Below are 20016 nucleotides of genomic sequence, written 5' to 3'. Positions count from 1 at the left end.
CAATAGTTACTAAAGTGCTCAGTGCGCCCAGGAGAGGGCGCATTGTGCACCACTATAACCTGGCACACGGCACATTGAAATGTAAATTGCGGGGGTTCGGGCGGGAGTTTATTAGGGGAGGGAGGGTGTGATGCAGGGGAAGTGAAGTGACATGTGTTTAAATGTGTTTGGCGGGCCGAATTGAAAGTGAAAGTGTTTTTTGTAAACACAGTGCGGGAGGTTCATTTGCATACTGGGCATGCATACAGAGAAATTTCGGAGCTTCCCGTGCGCTGTCAGTACGCCGAGAAAATCTTGGTAAATACCAAGCGGCGTACCCGTGATTGCGCTGCGTGACGCGGCGCACGGAATCTCCGAGCGGTTTTCAGCCTGCGCTGACCATGAAGGGGAACTCCGCGCCAAATTTCAAACTTGAAACCGGCGCGGGTCCCCCTCCAGGGGTACATTAGGCTCTTAGGCTTGGTCTGGAATGGGAGGGGTTAAACCCGCGCCGAAAATTGGCGCAGGGTTCCCCCCCAGATCCAAACCAAGCCCTCATCCCAGGCACGCAGTCTGGCCCGGACAGGAATGGGGGTGGGGACGAGCGAGCGCCCCCCCCCCCCTCCTGAGCCGTACCAGACCGCATGCCCTCAACATGGGGGAGTGTGTGCTGTGGGGGAGGGGGGCACTGCCCCCCCACCCCAAAGCACTCTTGTCCCCATGTCGATAGGGACAAGAGCCTCTTCCCGACAACCCTTGCCATTGGTTGTCGGGGTATGCGGGCGGGGGCTAATCGGAATCTGCGAGCCCCCTTAAATAAGGGGGCCCCCAGATGCCGGCCCCCCACCCTATGTGAATGAGTATGGGGTACATCGTACCTCTACCCATTCACCTGGGGAAAAGTGTAAAGTAAAAAACACACCACACAGAATAAAATAATTTATTAGTCAGCTCCGGGCCCCCCCCCTTTCTTCTTTAGCTCTCTCCCGATCTTCCGCCGGGACCCTGGGCTTCGGCGATTTCTGCCGGGGATTTCCGCCGGGGCCCCCCAACCCATTTAAGCTCTTTTTCATTAGGGGGGGCTTCCGGACTTCGGCGACTTCTGCCGGGGGATTCCGCCAGGGCTCTGGTCTTGTTCGTCTTCTGCCGGGGGTGCGCCAACTCCCCGGTCTTTTCTCTTGTCCCCCGCGGAGCCAGGGCTTTCTTCCCTCTTCTGCCTGTCTCCTCCGGGAGCCCAGGGCTTTCTTTCTGCTGTCTTCTCTGTTCCCTCTTCTGCCTGGCTCCTCCGGGAGCCCAGGGCTTTCTTTCCGCTGTGTTCTTCCTTCTCTTCCATTGGATGTTGACACAACGAGGTCCCGCGCTGACATGCCGTGTGAGCGGCGGGCAGCGACTTATATAGGGCAATGCCACCAGCTACAGCCCCCCCCCCCGGCAGAAATCGACGAAGCCCGGAGCCCTCCCCCATAGGCAAGGAGCCTCATGGTGAAGGGGGCTCTGGCAGAAAACAGCCCGGGGGGGCTACAGCACCCCCCCAGGCAGAAATCGACGAAGCCCGGAGCCCTCCCCCATAGGCAAGGAGCCTCATGGTAAAGGGGGCTCCGGCAGAAGACGGCGCAGAAGACTGGGGGGGGGTAGGTGTACCCCCCGGCAGAAATCAGCGAAGCCTGCCCCCCCCCCGAATGCAAAAGAGCCTTATGGGGTGGGGGGCCCAGGTGGAAGATGGCGAAGCCCGGGGCCCAATGGGGTGGTGGTGGGGGGCCCCGGCAGAAGACCCCCAGCTGACTAATAAATTAATTTATAAATGTGTGTGGTGTATTATTTTTTTTACATTTTTTCCCCAGGTGAATGGGTAGGGGTACAATGTACCCCATACTCATTCACATAGGGTGGGGAGGCCAGAATCTGGGGGCCACCTTATTAAAGGGGCCTCTCAGATTGTGATAAGCCCCCCGCCCGCATACCCCGACAACCAACGGCCAGGGTTGTCGGGAAGAGGCTCTTGTCCCTATCGACATGGGGACAAGAGTGCTTTGGGGTGGGGGGGGCCCCCCTCCCCCACAGCACACACTCCCCCATGTTGAGGGCATGCGGTCTGGTACGGCTCAGGAGGGGGGGCGCTCGCTCGTCCCCACCCCCATTCCTGTCTGGCTAGACTGCGTGCCTGGGATAAGGACTTGGTCTGGATCTAGGGGGGGACCCCACGCTGGTTTTCGGCGTGGGTTTAACCCCTCACGTTCCAGACCAAGCCGAAGAGCCTAATGTACCCCTGGAGGGGGACCCACGTCGATTTCTTGTTTGAAATTTGGCGCGGAGTTCCCCTTTATCCCGGTCCTGTCAGGGGGGGAAATGCCTGATTGTCTGTTCATACAATGTATGAACAGCGATCTGTCATTTTTCCTAGTCAGTTCCACCCCCCCCCCCTTACAGTTAGAACACACCCAGGGAACATAATTAACCTCTCCCTCGCCCCCTAGTGTTAACCCCTTTCCTTGTCAGTGACATTTTCATAGTAAGCAATGCATTTTTAGAACATTGGTCGCTAGAAAAATGCCAATGGTCCCAAAAATGTGTCCGCCATAATGTCGCTTTACCGATAAAAATCGCTGTTCGCCGCCATTACTAATAAAAAAACACAAGAAAAAAGCCATAAAACTAACCACTATTTTGTAGACGCTATAACTTTTGCGTAAACCAATCAAACGCTTTTTGCGATTTATTGGAACCAAAAATATGTTGAAGAATACGTATCGGCCTAAACTGAGGGGAAAAAAAGATTATTTTTAGATAATTTTGGGGATATTTATTATAGCAAACAGTAAAAATGATTTTTTTTGGTAAAAAAATAATGTTGCTCTCTTTTTGTTTATAGCAAAAAAAAAACGCAGAGGTGATCAAATACCACCAAAAAAAATAAAAATATTTGTGGTAAAAAAAAAGGACGCCAATTTTGATTGGGAACCACGTCGCATGACCATGCAATTGTCAGTTAAACCGACGCAGTGCCGAATCACAAAAACTGGCCCAGTCATTGACCAGTAATATGGTCTGGGGCTCAAGTGGTTAAAAATTCACAAGACACTAAAGTTAGCCCAATTTTTGGTGATAATGTGAAAGATAATGTTACACCGAGTAAATAGATACCTAACATGTCACGCTTTACTATTGCAAACACTCATGGAATGGTCTCAAACTTCAGTACTTTAAAATCCCCATAGGTGACCTTTTTTTTTTCAGGTTACCAGTTTATAGCTACAGAGAAGGTCTAGTGCTAAAAGTATTGCTCTCGCTCTAACGCACGCGTCAATACCTCACATGTGTGGTTTGAACGGTGTTTACATATGTGGGCGGGACTTATGCAAGTCCCGCCCACATATGTAAACATCGTTCAAACCACACATGTGAGGTATTGACGCGTGCGTTAGAGCGAGAGCAATACTTTTAGCACTAGACCTCCTCTGTAACTCTAAACTGTTAACCTGAAGAAAAAAAAATGTGCGTGTTCGCTTCTGACTGGGAGGACAGGGGCATTTTAATTATTATTATTTATTTTTGTTACGTAATAATTCACTAAGACCTCCCCTTCAGCCTGGAAAGCATGAGTTCAGGAAAAAAAAAAAGCTCTCATGCTTTCAGCAGCCATTGCAGCTTTGTTCCTGCATGTGAGATGAACTGAGCCTGCTCAGACACTTAGAAAAAAAATTCCTCTCTTTTTAAAGGGTGAAAATCACTTGGATGCTCATAGAAGCTTGGTTGGGTTATTACCGGGTGTAAGCACTTATAAGCTCACCCAAACTGGAGACTGAAATTTGTTCATGTGATTTCAATTGCTTCATTACTAGCACATGTTATAAAAAGCAGGGATCGATCAGTCCTCAGCTGCCCTCAGAGGGGCAAGCTGGCAGGAATGCTGTTGCTAAACAGAAATGTGGTTTGTTGCATGTTTATTTTGCCAATGGTTTTTGTTTATTTTTAAATGATGTTCACTTTGATGTATTTGTCTCTGCTGCCTTATTTTTTAAAAAAATTCTGAAGATGTTGGGACGGTTAACCTATGTTTATTTTCATTTTTGAAATGTATTTTTGTTTGTTTGTCTTTTTTGCTTGCCTTGTTTTGTTGACCAATAAAAATTACTTTAAAATTTGGAAGTTTGTTTTTTGTTACTTTTTCATGCTATATTTTGACAGCTGCAGCTGAAATAGGTTTGGGCCTAACAAATTATGTGTGATTTTTGTCTAAGCTTCTTTCCTGGTGTGTAGGCATGAAACGTTTGCCATGTTTAATCTCGAGGAAATTAAAGTCAAAGTGGTAAGTATTTTCTTTTTACTGCAGTGGTCCTCAGCCCTCAAGTGCCCCCGACAGGACATGTTTTGTGGATTTCTCTTATCAAGAATTGCTGTCCAGACTGTCTTTTAAAGCACATGTGCAAGATGAAGGAAAACCTGCAAACATGGCCTGTTGGGGGGGCGTGTTGGTGGACAGGCTTGAAGTGCTGATTTACAGCACTATGCTTAAATCTAGCGCAAGGCAATCCTATTCAAATTGTGGGTGTTTGAGGGAAGCCAAGTGAGTGTTAGAGCCCCTGCATGTGTTTTTTTTGGGTTGAGCTTTGTGTCCTTTTTCTTAAAATTGGCTTCACTTCCTGTCACACAGCTGAACAGGAAGTGAGGTTAAAACCCTACCAGTGTCTTTTCTTGGGGACACAGGTCAATCTAACTAGTGTCCCCATTAAAGCGGGGGTTCGGCGGGATATCGTTTTTTTTTTGTGCAGTAATCCTCAGGGCTTACCTGTACTCCCGCACTACCAGGGTGTCCCACTCCTAGAGCCGGCGTAAGCGATGTAATTCTGAAAAGAAGATGTTATATTCATAGGCGATGGACGTTTCCATCTTACCTGTGGGCTCTTTGAAGCCGACAGGGTCTTCTTCCGGGATACAGTGAATGCTGGCCTCCCAGCATTCACCGCTCTATCCCGCGCATGTGCAGTGTTGACGGCGAGCGTCGCCGTCAACACTACAATGATGCCAAAACAACGGCCGGCGTCACAAGCTCACGCCCCGTTGTCCAGCGCTTCTCCGGAGGAGTGTAAGAAATTGATTGACAGGACGGGGAGAATGGACTTACACGCCCATTCCCCGTGGGGGATTTTGAGTGACAGGACACAGACGGCTGCTGAAAAGGAGGTCTTAAAAAAAAAAAAAAAATGGTGTGGTTACTGTCATTGCCTACTAATTGCATAGACCTAATGTGTAAAATCAGGGTGAACCACCGCTTTAAGCAAATTGCACTCCAGCACTGCTGTGTACACCCCAAATCATGGGTCTTCAAACTACGGCCCTCCAGTTGTTCAGGAACTACAATTCCCATCATGCCTAGTCATGTCTGTGAATGTCAGTGCATTACAAGGCCTCATGGGATGTGTAGACATCCCCAAAAAATTAGCAGATAATACTTATTTGCAAATTAATAATTTTTTAGTTAACATTGGGTGGTGTTTGTGGGTGGCCCAACACACACATTCATACATATTAACAACGCTGTATCCTGGCCTATTGGCATGGTTATATTTTCTTAGGCCTCAATAAAACTCTATGAAATTTGTGCTTAAACTAGAACCAGGGGCGGACTGACAACTCATGGGGCCCCTGGGCAATAGAAGAGTATGGGGCCCCTCTGGCTTACAGATGGCCACCACGCCAGGAGGCAGTGCAGAGGCAGGGCAGCTAAAATCTCGGGATATTCACATTAAAAGCATGTCATTTTCGGACATATCAGGGACTTTCCTTGCTGTGTAATTTTTTATTTTTTGGAGATTTTAAATTAAATCTTTTACACTATGAGGAGGTGTTCTCTTCCTTTTTTTCTTTCATCCCCTCTGAAACCTGGAGTTCATCCTCCACACCATCCTACTGGACATTCCTAAGGTCAGCGTTACCAGTTTCCCTTTGGGATCCATCTGGAGCATCACAACAGGGATTTCCATCCTCATTGGTGCCGTTGGAGGGCGTCTAGCCCATACAAGCCTTGAAGACCTACCCACCATACGGTGAGATGTGGGTCAACGGTAGCTGGTAAGAGTATTAAATTCTTCTATTTTGCCAAGGAATGTCCATTTGAAGATGTGTTGTTTCCAACTGAAGGGACTATCTGCATACATATGAGAAATAAAGAACCACCCTTATATGTACATGGGACTATTCACATTGTGTTAATTACGCCTTGTTTATATCTGTAGCCATACAGATTCATAAGAATTGGTTGTTTTGTTCACCACTGCATTCAAGCACATTCATATTTAGCCCTGAGTGATTTGTTTTCATAACTCTAGGCATTTATGATCCTTTTCACCGTGTGTTAACGCTGAGGATTTAGCACTATTTCTCAGCGTGACCACCACCCACCTACATGTTTACCTGGTGGGTATTTTTATTCACTGGTTGGCGCTACATTTTTCTTTTTTCACGAAAAAAATTATGCCATTGTAGAAAAGGAGTGTCTCGCCATTAAGTGGACCTTAGACTCCCTGAGGTATTACCTACTGGGGAGGTCATTTAAGCCGATCACAGACCATGCTCCCCTGAAGTGGATGTGTGATAATAGGGAGAAAAATGCTCGTGTGACAAGGTGGTTCCTGGCTTTACAGCCCTTTAAGTTTACGGTGGAGCACAGGCCGGGAAAGCTCCAAAATAATGCAGATGCCCTCTCCCGTGTGCACTGTATGGTTGGGTCAAGTGCTCAGCCGCAGGGGCTTGAGCAGAGGGGGAGGATATGTGACGGTATGTGAGGTGCGATACATGATAATAGGTACATTTCACCTCGCATTCGTTCCATTATGGGGGAGTGAACCGGAATCCGGTCCGGGTTTCACAGCCTCTGGGGCTGGCTAGCGTTCCGGTCCGGATGTTTGGGTCCACTGGAGTCCACAGTCAGGTGGACTTTAAATGAACAGGAAGTGAGCACAACAGTGTGCTGGGATTTTTGGAGACTCAGGAGGGAACCTGAGTGTGAGGGCCTCTATGGAAAGTAACTGCAAGAAAAGGTTTGCTTTATTGTTATTTTGTGGGTGATGGGGACCAGCCCCGCACTGTATAGAGAGGAGATCCTGTTTGTTTAGTTTAGCGTCGGACGGCAAGGATTTAATTTACTGTTTTGTTTATTTTTACAAATAAAATCTGGCATCCGCCAGACTTAAAAGAAAGTGCCTGCTTGCGGACTGTGTTTCAGAAAAGGTGATCCCCACGAGCTAATCCCTCACAATATATACAGTCCAAGAATAGACGTTTCAAGGTTCATGTTTGTGGGCATAATAATTGGTTGTTCGTTGTATTTAAGATCTTTTTATGTGAGACCAATTTTTTTATTTAATGTAGATGTGTTAACTAGATTTAAATAATCCAACTTAAGTCAATATACAGTAAAAGGAGAGTATGCTCAGCACAGAAGTTGGTTTACACATATGGACTCAGTAGCACAATGGTTGGCATGGCCGATCCGCCCTATAGGCTCACTATGCAAGCCGCTTAGGGCCCCGCAAAGCTGCGAAGGGCCCCCCAAATAACTAGAGGCCCCGCCTAGTAAGAAGTCATTTTCGCCCCCTCACCCTGCTTCTCAACTCGCTGACTGCATGGGAGAAGAGGCAAGAAGTCAGCACCCCTTGCTTCTCAATTTAATGTAAGATGTAATTTCCGACAGCACAACACCCCCTCCCCCCACTTCTCAACTTTCTTTAATGTGACATGTCACTGTCGTCAGCGCCCCCCTCTTCTCATTTTTAATGTGCCATGTCATTTTGCTTCGAGCCCCAGGGAGGTCAGGATCGGCACTGAGTGTTGGTCACAAGAACAACCTAGTTAGCGTGTCACACAGAGGTGATCCAGTGTATACTTGTTGTTTTTCCATGTAGGAAACTTGTCCAAAGATAAGAGAAATGCAGCAGCTTCGGTAATGGATAAAATCCAGTGTTAAGCTTTAGAAGGATTGAAAAAACAGACAATTGTACCACACTTTTTAAAAAGAATGATTGATATTCCTCTTTCAGGCCTCTAATCTTTTTGATTCATCCATCCTTTTTTTACAATCTCATAGGCCACAATCAAGCTGCAGAAATTGAGCCGACCAACCCCACACAGTGCCAAGCCCCACCCTCGCCGGATGTACAGGAAGTGCAAAATGCCACCACATCAGGTCAGTGTCATACCGCACAGCTTCAGGTAATACATGTAGGCCTGCATAATTGTAATACATGTTTTTTTTTCCAAATTTCAGGAGGTGTTCGAGCTGTTGGTGGCGTCTTAGACACTTACAGTGCCCAGGTGGTAATTGGGGAGATCATGTCCTGCAGGGCACAAATAGAGGACACAAACATCGCCCTCGAGAAGATCATAAAGAACAACAGAAAGGTGGACCAAAACCTCAAGAATATTATTGATGTTCTGGGGAGGGTTTAAAAAAAAAATAGATGTAGACAAGTATTAAAAAGCAAAAATAGTTATTAAAACAAAAAAAATAAACAATTTCTATTAAGATATTTAAAAAAAATAATGAAAAGGACACATTTTAGGTGTGATACAATAAATATTTTTGGATACTCAACAATGTCTGGCTTCTTATTATATCAATGATGCCTAAAAGAACAAATCTAGATTTGTGGTGTTTACATTGACAATGATGAGTATTTAGTAAAGGAAAATAAACATGACACTATGATAACGTAGGAGAAAGCTAGAATGAACTCAAATTAGAAAATAATCAAACCAAGACTGCAACCCCTCACAGATACTGTAATTGGAGCTCAGCAAAGAGCCACATGCAAAGTATTGCATTAAAAATTGTTATTAGACGCCCCTGTTAAACAGGGGCAGAAACATTGGGACTTAGGCACAACACAACACTGCAACCCCTTTAGATACTGTAATTGGAGCATAGAAAAGAGCCTAATGCAAAGTATTGCATTAAAAATTGTTATTAGATGCCCCTGTTCAACATGGGCAGAAACATTGGGCCTTAGGCACAACACAACACTGCAACCCCTCACAGATACTGCAATTGGAGCGCAGCAAAGAGCCACATGCAAAGTATTGCATCAAAAATTGTTATTAGACGCCCCTGTTAAACAGGGGCAGAAAAATTGGGCCTTAGGCACTGGTGGCGGAGCCCAGAAACAAAAATGTTCTTACTAGCTATGAGCAAGATCAGTGAGGAGGAAAAGTATATTCAGTCAGCAGCATAACAGAACAGTCACTCAGCATCAGCATAGGCAGTCTCCAAGGGATCTGTCATTTAAAAAAAAAAAATTTAGTTACATCTGCATCCGGTGCTTGGTAGCTGGTGTTGATCCAAGCCTGATTCATTTTTATGAAGGTCAGTCTATCGACGGAGTCGGTGGAGAGGCGCCCCCTGTGATCGGTCACAAAGCCTCCAGCAGCACTGAATGTGCATCCTGAAAGAACGCTGGATGCAGGGCAAGCCAGTAGCTCAATTGCATACTGTGCAAGCTCTGGCCAGTGATCCATCCTCAAGACCCAGTAAGCCAGAGGATTTTCAGTGGGGATGGTGTCCAAGTCTGATCTTGCCCCTAGGTATTCATGCACCATGTAAACCAAACGCTGGCGATGGTTGCTGGAACCGGTCATACCTTGGGGCTGCGGACTAAAAAATTGTCTGAACGCATCGGTCAGACGCCCACCTTCTCCACCGCTCCTTCTGTGACTCACTGAAGCCTCAGCAACACATTGTCCAGGAACAGGATTTGGTAATCCCCCAGGTTCTGGGAACGCATTGCACAGACCCTTCTGCAAGGCCTCCCGAAGATGTTTCATCTTCTGCTCCCTCTGCGATGGCAACATAAGATCCGTTACCTTACTCTTGTAACGTGGATCAAGGAGAGTTGCCAGCCAGTAATGATCCCTCTCCTTGATACCACAAACATGAGGATCCTTACGCAGGCTTTGCAGGATCAGGGAGGCCATGCAGCGTAGGTTTGCTGAGGCATTCGGGGCACAGTCCTCTGGGTCACTGAGGACGACAGGATCTGTAGCCATCTCATCCCAGCCACGTAAAAGTCCACGGGTTCCTTGGGACTGTAAGCGATCCCTTGAAGACTGCTGCTGATGCTGAGTGCTAGGCTCCACCTCCATGCTGCTGATACAATCATCCTCCTCCTCCTCTTCCTCCTCCACCTCGTCCTCCTCGTCCTCTTCTTGTGTGCTAGGTGGGCATGCAGGACCACTGTCTGGATAAAGGGGGCCTTGAGAGGTAAGGAAGTCCTCCTCTTCCTCCCTCTTTTCTGCCTCAAGGGCCCTGTCCATTATTCCACGTAGCGTGTGCTCCAACATGTGAATAAGAGGGACAGTCTCACTGATGCATGCACTGTCATTGCTCACCATCCTTGTGGCCTCCTCAAATGGTGACAGGACAGTGCATGCATCCCTGATCAAGGCCCACTGGCGTGGGGAAAAAACCAAGCTCCCCTGACCCAGTTCTGCTGCCATATTGGCACAGGTACTCATTGATGGTCCTCTGCTGCGTGTGCAGCCGCTGCAGCATGGCCAATGTAGAGTTCCATCTGGTGGGCATGTCACAGATTAGGCGGTTCTTGGGCAGGTTGTATTCCCTTTGGAGGTCTGTCAGCCAAGCAGTGGCATTGTATGATCTTCAGAAATGCACACAGACTTTCCTGGCCTGCTTCAGGACATCCTGTAAGCCCGGGTACCTGCCCAAGAACCGCTGCACCATCAAATTCAGAACATAAGCAAAACAGGGCACATGGGTCAGTTTTCTCTGTCACAGGGCAGAGAGGAGGTTGGTGCCATTGTCGCTAACCACCATTCCAGGCTTAAGCTGGCGTCGCGTCAACCACCTCTGAGCCTGCCCCTGTAGAGCTGACAGAGCCTCTGCCCCAGTGTGGCTCCTTTCTCCCAAGCACACCAGCTCTAGGACCGCATGGCATCTCTTTGCCTGCATTCCTGCGTAGCCATTCGTACGCCTATGGAGCATGGCTGGTTCAGAGGAAACATCAGCACAGGAAGAGGCCACAGAGGAAGAAGAAGAGGAGGGGGTGGAGGAGAGAGGTGTGTCACAACCAGTAGTAGTGTTTTGGAGGGGTGGTGGCGAAACAACCTCCAACACTACTGTACATTGCCCTGTGTCCTTCCCAGCTGCCAGCAGAGTCACCCAATGCGCCGTGAAAGAGAGGTAACATCCCTGTCCATGCCTGCTGGACCATGAGTCAGCGGTAAGATGCACCTTACCACTGACCACCCTGTCCAGCGAGGCATGGACATTTCCTTCCACAAATGCCGGTAGAGAGCGGAAATCGCCTACCGTGAGAAAAAGTGGCATTTGGGTACTTGCCACTGAGGTACCGCACATTCCACAAACTCACGGAAGGGGGCAGAATCTACCAACTGACAAAATAAACTTAAACTTGATTGAAAAAAAAGAATCTACCAACTGAAAAGGTAGCAGTTGAAGTGCTAGCAATTTCGCTAAGCTAGCATTCAACCGCTGGGCATGTAGATGGCTGGGAGAGTACTTCTTTTGGCGCTGCAGCAGCTGGGGCAGGGAAATTTGTCTGCTACCATCAGTAGATTTCCCGCATGTACTACTAGGTTGTGACACACCTATTTCTACACCTTCAGTCCTATCGGTGCATGCTTCAGAGAGGACTGAGGGTCTAGTGGGGTTGGAGCTCCCAGCTGATGAGGGGCAAGGGGAGGTCCCCTTTTTTTCTTTGGTGTGGGTCTTTCAGGTATGCTTGCCAACAAACTGAGTGGCAGGTTGACATATGTCTGGTCAAGCATGTGGTGCCCAAGCGGGTGATGTTTTGGCCACGCGAGATACGCTTGAGACAAATGTTGAAAATAGCAACGGTGCGATCTGATGCACATGTCTCAAAAAAGGGCCACACCAAAGGACTTTTGCAGTACTGTTGAGACACAGCAGCGCCCTGCACAGGCGTAGCTCTGCAATGTAATGCAGTTGGTGTGCTGCCCTTAAGCTGGCCCCTGGAGGGCATCCTGCCTCTTTGGAGATGTGCCTGTGCCTCTTCCTCCTCCTCCTCTTCCTCCTCCTCTCTCCTATCAGGCACCCACGTAGAGTCAGTGACCTCATCATCCCCTCCCTCCTCATCACTGTCGAAAACCTGGCAGTATGCTGCAGCTGGGGGAACATGACTGCCAGATTGCTGTCCCTCTCGGGCACCCGCTCTCTCTGGGCTCACATCAATGCCTTCCTCTATCTGTGTTCCGTCATCGGAGCCTTCAAAACGCTGCGCATCTTCATGCAGCATGTACCCAACATTGTGTTGAAACAGTTCGGGGGACTCCTCAGGAGGACATGGTGGGACTAGGGAAGGATTGTGTGATGCCATTGTGCAGAGGGAAGAGGACACCTTGGCAGCTGCTTTGCCAGACAAACTAATCTCAGCCTGGGTGAGAGAGGATGAGAAGGATGAGGACGGCTTGGTCATCCACTCTACTAATTTCTCTGCATGTTGAGGCTCAACACGGCCAGCTCCCGAAAAGAAGGACGAGCGTGTCAGATGGCCATGTGCTGAAGAGGATGCACCGTGTCCACCACCAGCGTTGCCTCTAGATGCAGAGCCTGCTTGCCCTCGTGACTCTCTGCCTCTCTTTGTTGTCCTTCCAGACATTTTAATGGCCTACACAGGACAAAATCAGAAATAAACAGCACACGTGCAGTAAGAGCGACTGCGTTTATGTGCAAATAAATAGCACACGTGCAGTAAAAGCTAATGCGTTTATGTACAATTAAATAGGCCACGTGCAGTAACAGCAACTGTGTTTATGTGCAATTAAATAGCCCACGTGCAGTAACAGCAACTGCGTTTATGTGCAATTAAATAGCACACGTGCAGTAAGAGCGACTGCGTTTATGGGCAAAAAAACAGCAAATGTGCAGTAAGAGCGACTGCGTTATGTGCAATTAAATAGCCCACGTGCAGTAACAGCAACTGCGTTTATGTGCAATTAAATAGCACACGTGCAGTAAGAGCGACTGTGTTTATGGGCAAAAAAACAGCACACGTGCAGTAAGAGCGACTGAGTTTATGGGCAAAAAAACAGCAAACGTGCAGTAAGAGCGACTGTGTTTATGGGCAAAAAAACAGCACACATGCAGTAAGAACGACTGTGTTTATGGGCAAAAAACAGCACACGTGCAGTAAGAGCAAATGCGTTTATGTGCAATTAAATAGCCCACGTGCAGTAACAGCAACTGCGTTTATGTGCAATTAAATAGCCCACGTGCAGTAACAGCTAATGCGTTTATGGGCAAAAAAACAGCATGCATGCAGTAAGAGCGACTGCGTTTATGGGCAAAAAAACAGCAAACGTGCAGTAAGAGCGACTGTGTTTATGGACAAAAAAAATAGCAAACGTGCAGTGAGAGCGACTGCGTTCATGGGCAAAAAACAGCACACGTGCAGTAAGAGCAAATGCATTTATGTGCAATTAAATAGCCCACGTGCAGTAACAGCAACTGTGTTTATGTGAAATTAAATAGCCCACGTGCAGTAACAGTAACTGCGTTTATGTGCAAATAAATAGCACACGTGCAGTAACAGCTAATGCGTTCATGTGTGATTAAATAGCACACGTGCAGTAACAGCAACTGCATTTATGTACAATTAAATAGCACACATGCAGTAACAGCAACTGTGTGTATGTGCAATTAAATAGCACACGTGCAGTAACAGCTAATGCATTTATGTGCAATTAAATAGCACATGTGCAGTAGTAGCTAATGCGTTAGTGTGCAATTAAATAGCCCACGTCCACTAACACTGAGTACTATGTTTAGGTGTAAACTAAACAGCATGCAGGCAATACAACATGTTAGAGCACTGCAGCTAGCACAATCTACTGCCTAACAAATAGGAATAGCTGATCTAGCTAAGCTATACAGTGTATAAATATATGTACAATGCCTAGGATGTATATATATCCTCTACACACTGTAAATTTAACTAAACTGACTAGCCTGCCGGCTCTATCTATCTATCTATCTATCTATCTATCTATCTATCTATCTATCTGGTAGAAAAGACACTGTGGGCCAGATTCAGATAGATCAGCGGATCTTTAGATCCACGTAATCTATCTGATTTAAGATCCGCCGCCGCAAGTTTTAGAGGCAAGTGGGTAATTCACAAAACACTTACCTCAAAACTTGCGGCGGCGGATCGTAAATCCCCAGGCGGAATTCAAATGTGTAGTATTTAAATCAGTCGCGTCCCCGCGCCGATTTAAATGCGCATGCGCCGTCCGCGAATTTTCCCGACGTGCATTGCTCCCAATGACGTCGCTAGGACGTCATTGGTTTCGGCGTGAGCGTAACTTGCGTCCAGCGCTTTTGTGAATCGACGTTCGCAAAAAATTTGACGCGGGAACGACGGCCATACTTAACATTGGCTGCGCCTCATAGAAGCAGGGGTAAGTATACGCCGGGAAAACGCTTACATAAACGACGTAAAGTGACTGCGTCGGGCCCGCGTACGTTCGTGAATTGGCGTATCTCGCTGATTTACATATCCTCGCTGTAAATCTGCGAGAACGCCCCCCGCGGACATTTTTAAATTGCAGTTAAGATCCGACGGTGTAACACAGTTACACCTGTCGGATCTTAGGCATATCTATGCGTAACTGATTCTATGAATCAGTCGCATAGATACGACCGGCCTAACTCTGAGATACTCTGAGATACGACGGTGTATCAGGAGATACACCGTCGTATCTCTCTCTGAATCTAGCCCAGTGTCTGGCTTTGGCCAATTATGGTTCTTCGTTTTTTGCGCGCAGTGATTGGCCAAGCATGCAGGGTCATGGTGCATGCTTGACCAATCATTAGTGCGCAATGCCGCAGTGAATTATGGGCCGTTGCGCGCCACTCAAATTTGTTGCAAACTACCCGTTTTGTTTGAAATTCGTCAAACGTACGAACAGACAATGTTTGAGTCGAACATACGTTTGCATCGAACACACAGCTCGTCCCTTTTCTTGAGAAGCAACACCAGGGGAAGATCTTCCCCTCCATCCATGTAAGGTACTGGTCGCAGTATGACGTACAAATGCCACTGTTGGGGGAACAACTGAAGCAGGAGTGGACAGCCGAGTTAAGCAGGCTGATCCGGGCAGAGATGCGGTTGGACGAGAGCTACAGAGCCCTCCGGTGGTATGTAACCCAAGAGTGCCCGTGGTCAGCGGATGACAGCCCCATGGAAGGCCTTTGACTATGGTGGCCTGGGATTGTTGTATTGGAGGATGTCCAGTGATCCTGACTTTGGGGATGATCGGGGGTGGCGCTTGGAGGAAATAATGGAACACAGAGAGCAAAAATTGCTCAGCAGCAGGGTGGGGCTCCCATTGCTTGGGACTATGAGGAAATTTCAGATGACAACTCTGAAATCCTGGCTGATGAATCGGCAGTGGAAAATCTGAAGATTGCCATTCCCAAAGCCAAAGCGGATGATGTGGAGTTCCAGGGGGCTAGGGCAGTTGGCTCATCCCCCAGCCACAGATTACAGAATGCATGGACTTAATGGACCATCCAGAGGATGTTACGGTTTATGCATCCCCAGCAGAAGTGCTGGCAACAGGGCAGAGTGCTACCAATCTCTGCCCAGCACTGGAACCAACTGTGGAGTTCCAGGGAGACGGGGCGGTTGGCCCCTCTCTCCAGAAACAAGCTGAGGTGGTAAAGCTTTTACTAACAGCTGAATCACTGGCAGACAGACAGATGAGCCATGACTAAGCACTGACTGTAAGTGCGAAACGCATCGGCCATACTGTATCTTGTTGGTTTGCAGTGACTGTTTGTGCAGTTGAAAAATAAAAAGACAACTTTAACTGATTTTGGAGTGCGGCTGTCCAGTTCTCGTCCATTTATTTGAATCACTGGCAGCAGGGCAGGATGCTGCTGACCGCTGCACACAACTGCAGCTTGAGCTGATATCAGGGATGGGACTGCGGTCTCCACTCACAGCAACCCAGCAGAAGATCTGGCAACAGAGCAGAGTGCCACGGGCCTCTGCTCTCAACTAACAGAAGAGGGGGTTCCTGTGGTAGTGAATGCGACTTCAGTCTTCACTGACACTACCCCAGAAAATGGTGCGGCACTGAGACAGGAGGATGTCAGCCTTGCTTTGCAAGCACCGGGGGATTTTCACCTACCACAAGTGGATGGGACTTCAGTCTCCACTTGTATACCCCAGGGATGGGGGGCAGTTGGCCCTGATCCCCAACAGCATGATGAACTGAGCCCAGTCACCCTGTCTTCTCTCCAGCGACTGAAAGGACTCCAGGGAGAAGGGCCAGTCCAGGCCTCTCCCCAGCGGCAGGCATATTCTCTGAGAGAGGCAGAGGTTGGCTGGGTGAGTAATGCTCTGTTTGGAGCAATTTATTTGGGGTACTGTATGGATACCTGCATTGGAACTATGGACTAACTTCGGAGTCAACCCGTCTGGGGTCCCCTCCTGTGTTAGTCTCCCACCGAAAGGGGAGAGATGTAATGGTATAGCCCGTGGGACCCAGAGGCTCTTGAAGGATGTGGGGTACTCCTGTGTCAGCTTCACCAATGACTCTTGTGTCTAGGGTCATCCTATGTCCACTAGGGGCATAGGATGACTGAGAACTGATATCATGGATTACATGAGATGGAACAGTAATGATAATTCATGTATTGCAGGATCTTGAAATATTACAAGTTGTTCATTCTGAACCCAACAGGTCAATAGAGTGTCTCCTTCAATGTGGAACATAGACTGTTGAGATGTTAATTGATGTTAATCACCTCCAGCTACCTGGCTGTAGTGATGAAAGCTTGCTGTGATTGCATTCTATTGTCTATTGTGTTAATTAAGCCTGGCTCCTAAGATATTTCATGGTGCTATTGTCAGGACCGTTAAGGTAAGTACTCACCGAGACCGAGATGCCGAGGGTGGCTACCTTTGCGACTCTGTGCACCTCACCCTCTGGAGATGGAGACAGCGAGGAGGGGCACAAAGAGGCACCGGCTGCCGGCAGCGGAAGATGATTAGCTGGAAGTCACTGAAGCTATAATTCGGAGACACCAAGGGAGCTGTAGCAGATGAGGTGAAGATGCCGGTGCAAGTCAGAGTCCACGGGTTTGAGAGCCTGATCAGGTCAAGCAGGAAGTCCAGGAAACAAGCCAAATGGTCAGGGGTTCCAGAAGGTAGAGAGACCAAAACGGGAAGCCAGGGATCAAAGGAATGGAGACGGAAGCGGGTCCAGTAAACAAGCCAGGAGGTCAAAGCGTAGGAGAAGGCAAAGAGTCGTCAAGTCCAAATCCGGGTCAAAACAGGTCAGAATACAGGTAATCTTCAAAGGTACTTCAGGTAAAGCTGACAACGAACCAGCAATTAGCAAGGAGGAAGGGGCTGGCTTAAATAGGCCGCTCAGGCCACTGATTGGTCCAAAGTAACATAGGTTCAGCACCAGGCTCCAACGGACAGCAAACAGAATAACACTGAGCAGTGGCTCAGAGGCAAGGACCCGGACCAGCAATGAAGAGATCCAGGGTTCAAATTCCACCAAGAGCCAACTGGGGAATGCGACCGTAAAAGATTAGTGCACTGACAGCTATGCTAACTAACCCTGTATTGTGTGAATGTTCTATTGATGCTAATATGTGTTGTGAGTTAACACACTCTAATGGTCAGACGTCTGACTTATGTTCACTAAAGGAATGTGTATTGTGTAGCAGGTGAGAATAGCTTATCATGGAGTCAGAAAGTCTGTCTAAGATGTGGATTGAGGGGGACTCGTTAGCACCCATTGTGTGATGTTGTGGGTGGTGTGTGTCATTGTCCCTTTTCTTACTGCAGCATGCTTTCGAACTGTATATAAGAAACCTGAGTTTACCATTAAAGTCTATCTGTTTGGAACCATAGAATAGAGCTGTGTCTCGTTATTCTGGGGGGAAATCCAATTGATCCTGTCTGCTGGATTGTGGAGTGTCGATAAGCTGTCTTGGGTTGGTGGAATGGAATATCGTAACGGCGTTAACCCCTGTCCGCTACAGGAACCAAGGGATCAAAAACCCTTCCGCGAAACCCTCCCGTAACAACAGAACTGCAGGACGATCCGGATACCTATTTAGAAAGGGGGATATCCTGTCCACCCTCACCGGCGTCTGGCATTTTTCCCACAGCGTCGTCGGCATGGGATTTTCCGGCCTTAAAGCAAAGAGAGAGGGGGTGAGCATTCATGTTTGTATCGGCAATTCACGCCAAACTTACAAGAAGCCTCGTTGAACTGTCAACACTGACCCCGCCTTTTTGCGGCCTGTTGTCCTGGGAAGGCTGGACTCCCTGCCCCCGTCAGAAAAAACAAGGTCGATGCCCGCGGAGAGGACATAGGTCTCATCCACAAACTGATGTCCTTATGATTCCACAGCAGGCCTGAACGTATGGCCTTGCGTTGACAAAATTGTTCGTCATACTGCAGCTATGCCACACCACCATAAACCCTCTGGGCTTCACCAATGGTATCCAGATAGGAGAACAGTGGTTAACAATTCACTGACGTTTTTTCCACAATAACACTCACCAAAATGGCAAATGCCTGCAACCAGTTGCTAAATGTACGCGGGATCAAACAATAGTGACACTTTTCCTCGTCCTCCTTCTTGGATTCCTCAGGCTTCATCCTGTCCAAGTAAAATTTCCCCAGAGGGAGCAACGTGAAAATCTCCACATACTCCCCCCACCAAATCTTTTCCCGCACTTACAGTTTTAGGTGAGCCATCAGAGGCCCCTCAAAGCAGACGTATACTTCGCACTTGGCTGAATCGGCCAGTCAAACCAGGTCACATTTCTTACCTGTATCCTTCTCAGAAACTGCCGCGGAAGTGGCGCCCGCTCCCTTATCCCCCGCAGCCCCTACCGCCGCGGCCCCTGGCCCGGTCAGCACAGGGCTAGCCACAACCGTGACCCATGCCTGGCCCGCGTCCAACACCCAAGTCAACACTGGCGAAGAGCCCGCCGGTGTGCCTGAATCAAAACATTGAACCAATGACTGCAGCACAACCAGCAGGTTGTGCACAGCCGTGGCATCACCCGACAGAGCAGAAGAAGAAGAGGCCCCCCACTCCTGCTACAGGAACCCCAAAACCCATGACCCGCCCACCCATGGCACCGGACTCACGGACAAAAGGAAGCAGAACAGGAAGCAGAACAGAGGAAAAAACATTAGACATAGACTTACTGGGCCGACAAGGAGATCCTACAGCCGCCGATTCCGAATCCAACGTGGCTGTCCGCCGTGGAGTGATATCCTCAACCTCTCTGGACAGTTCACCCTCCGAGCTGGATGATTCCTGGAGACCACATGTAGACTGGGCTGGAGATGATGCGCAGCCTGCCGAGGGGGCCCTGGCTATTCGTTGTCCGTCCTGCGCCTTTTACCTTCAGGACTGCTGATCCTGGCTATGGTGGTGTGACCCCATTTCACCCCCCACTGCTGAGAGGGGCCTTTCTTCTCACCCCAGGTGTGCATTTTACAGATATCTATCCCATTTATCATACCTTGTCTAACCGCACAGTCCACCCTCTCCTTTTTAGAACTGGCCACTACTGAAGAGGTTTCCCAACTTTTCTCAGATGCCCACCTAACAAATTGTCCCCTGGATCCTGTTCCCTCACAACTACTACGGTCACCCTCCTATTCTAAAAGAAATAACAAAAAGAAGCAGGCGCCACTAGGTGAACTGTACAGCTTTTACTCAGTGTTTGAAATAAAAGTACTCACATTAAATTAAGGAATTCAGGCATGTAGTTGTTGTCCTGCGATTCGTCCGGGTCCAACCGATAGATGTGAGTATCCTTGGGTCTCTATCACAACGCTGGTGTTGTGCTGTGTAATCTTGCTGGGTCCATACGCTTGATTGTAGGGGTTGTAAGTGTACAGATGTGCCGATGGAGACGCCGGAGCGCACGTTGAAGCGCACGCTTGTGGATGCTATGGTTGCGGGGAGAAAGATGACGTCATCGCCTGGGGACA

General features: G+C 48.3%; 1 protein-coding gene across 2 annotated transcripts in view; it reads left to right on the top strand.

Annotated features, from left to right (window-relative positions):
• The window catches only part of LOC120924718 (cytosolic phospholipase A2 gamma-like), a 553986-nt gene that overhangs the window by 51744 nt on the left and 482226 nt on the right, over window positions 1–20016 (top strand). The gene's annotated exons all lie outside the window — the stretch shown is intronic.

Source organism: Rana temporaria, chromosome 1 (assembly GCF_905171775.1).
Source record: "Rana temporaria chromosome 1, aRanTem1.1, whole genome shotgun sequence".
Classification (NCBI taxonomy): Eukaryota; Metazoa; Chordata; class Amphibia; order Anura; family Ranidae; genus Rana; species Rana temporaria.
The sequence above is the reverse complement of the archived record's forward strand: the minus strand, read 5'-3'. Positions and strand labels throughout refer to the sequence as shown.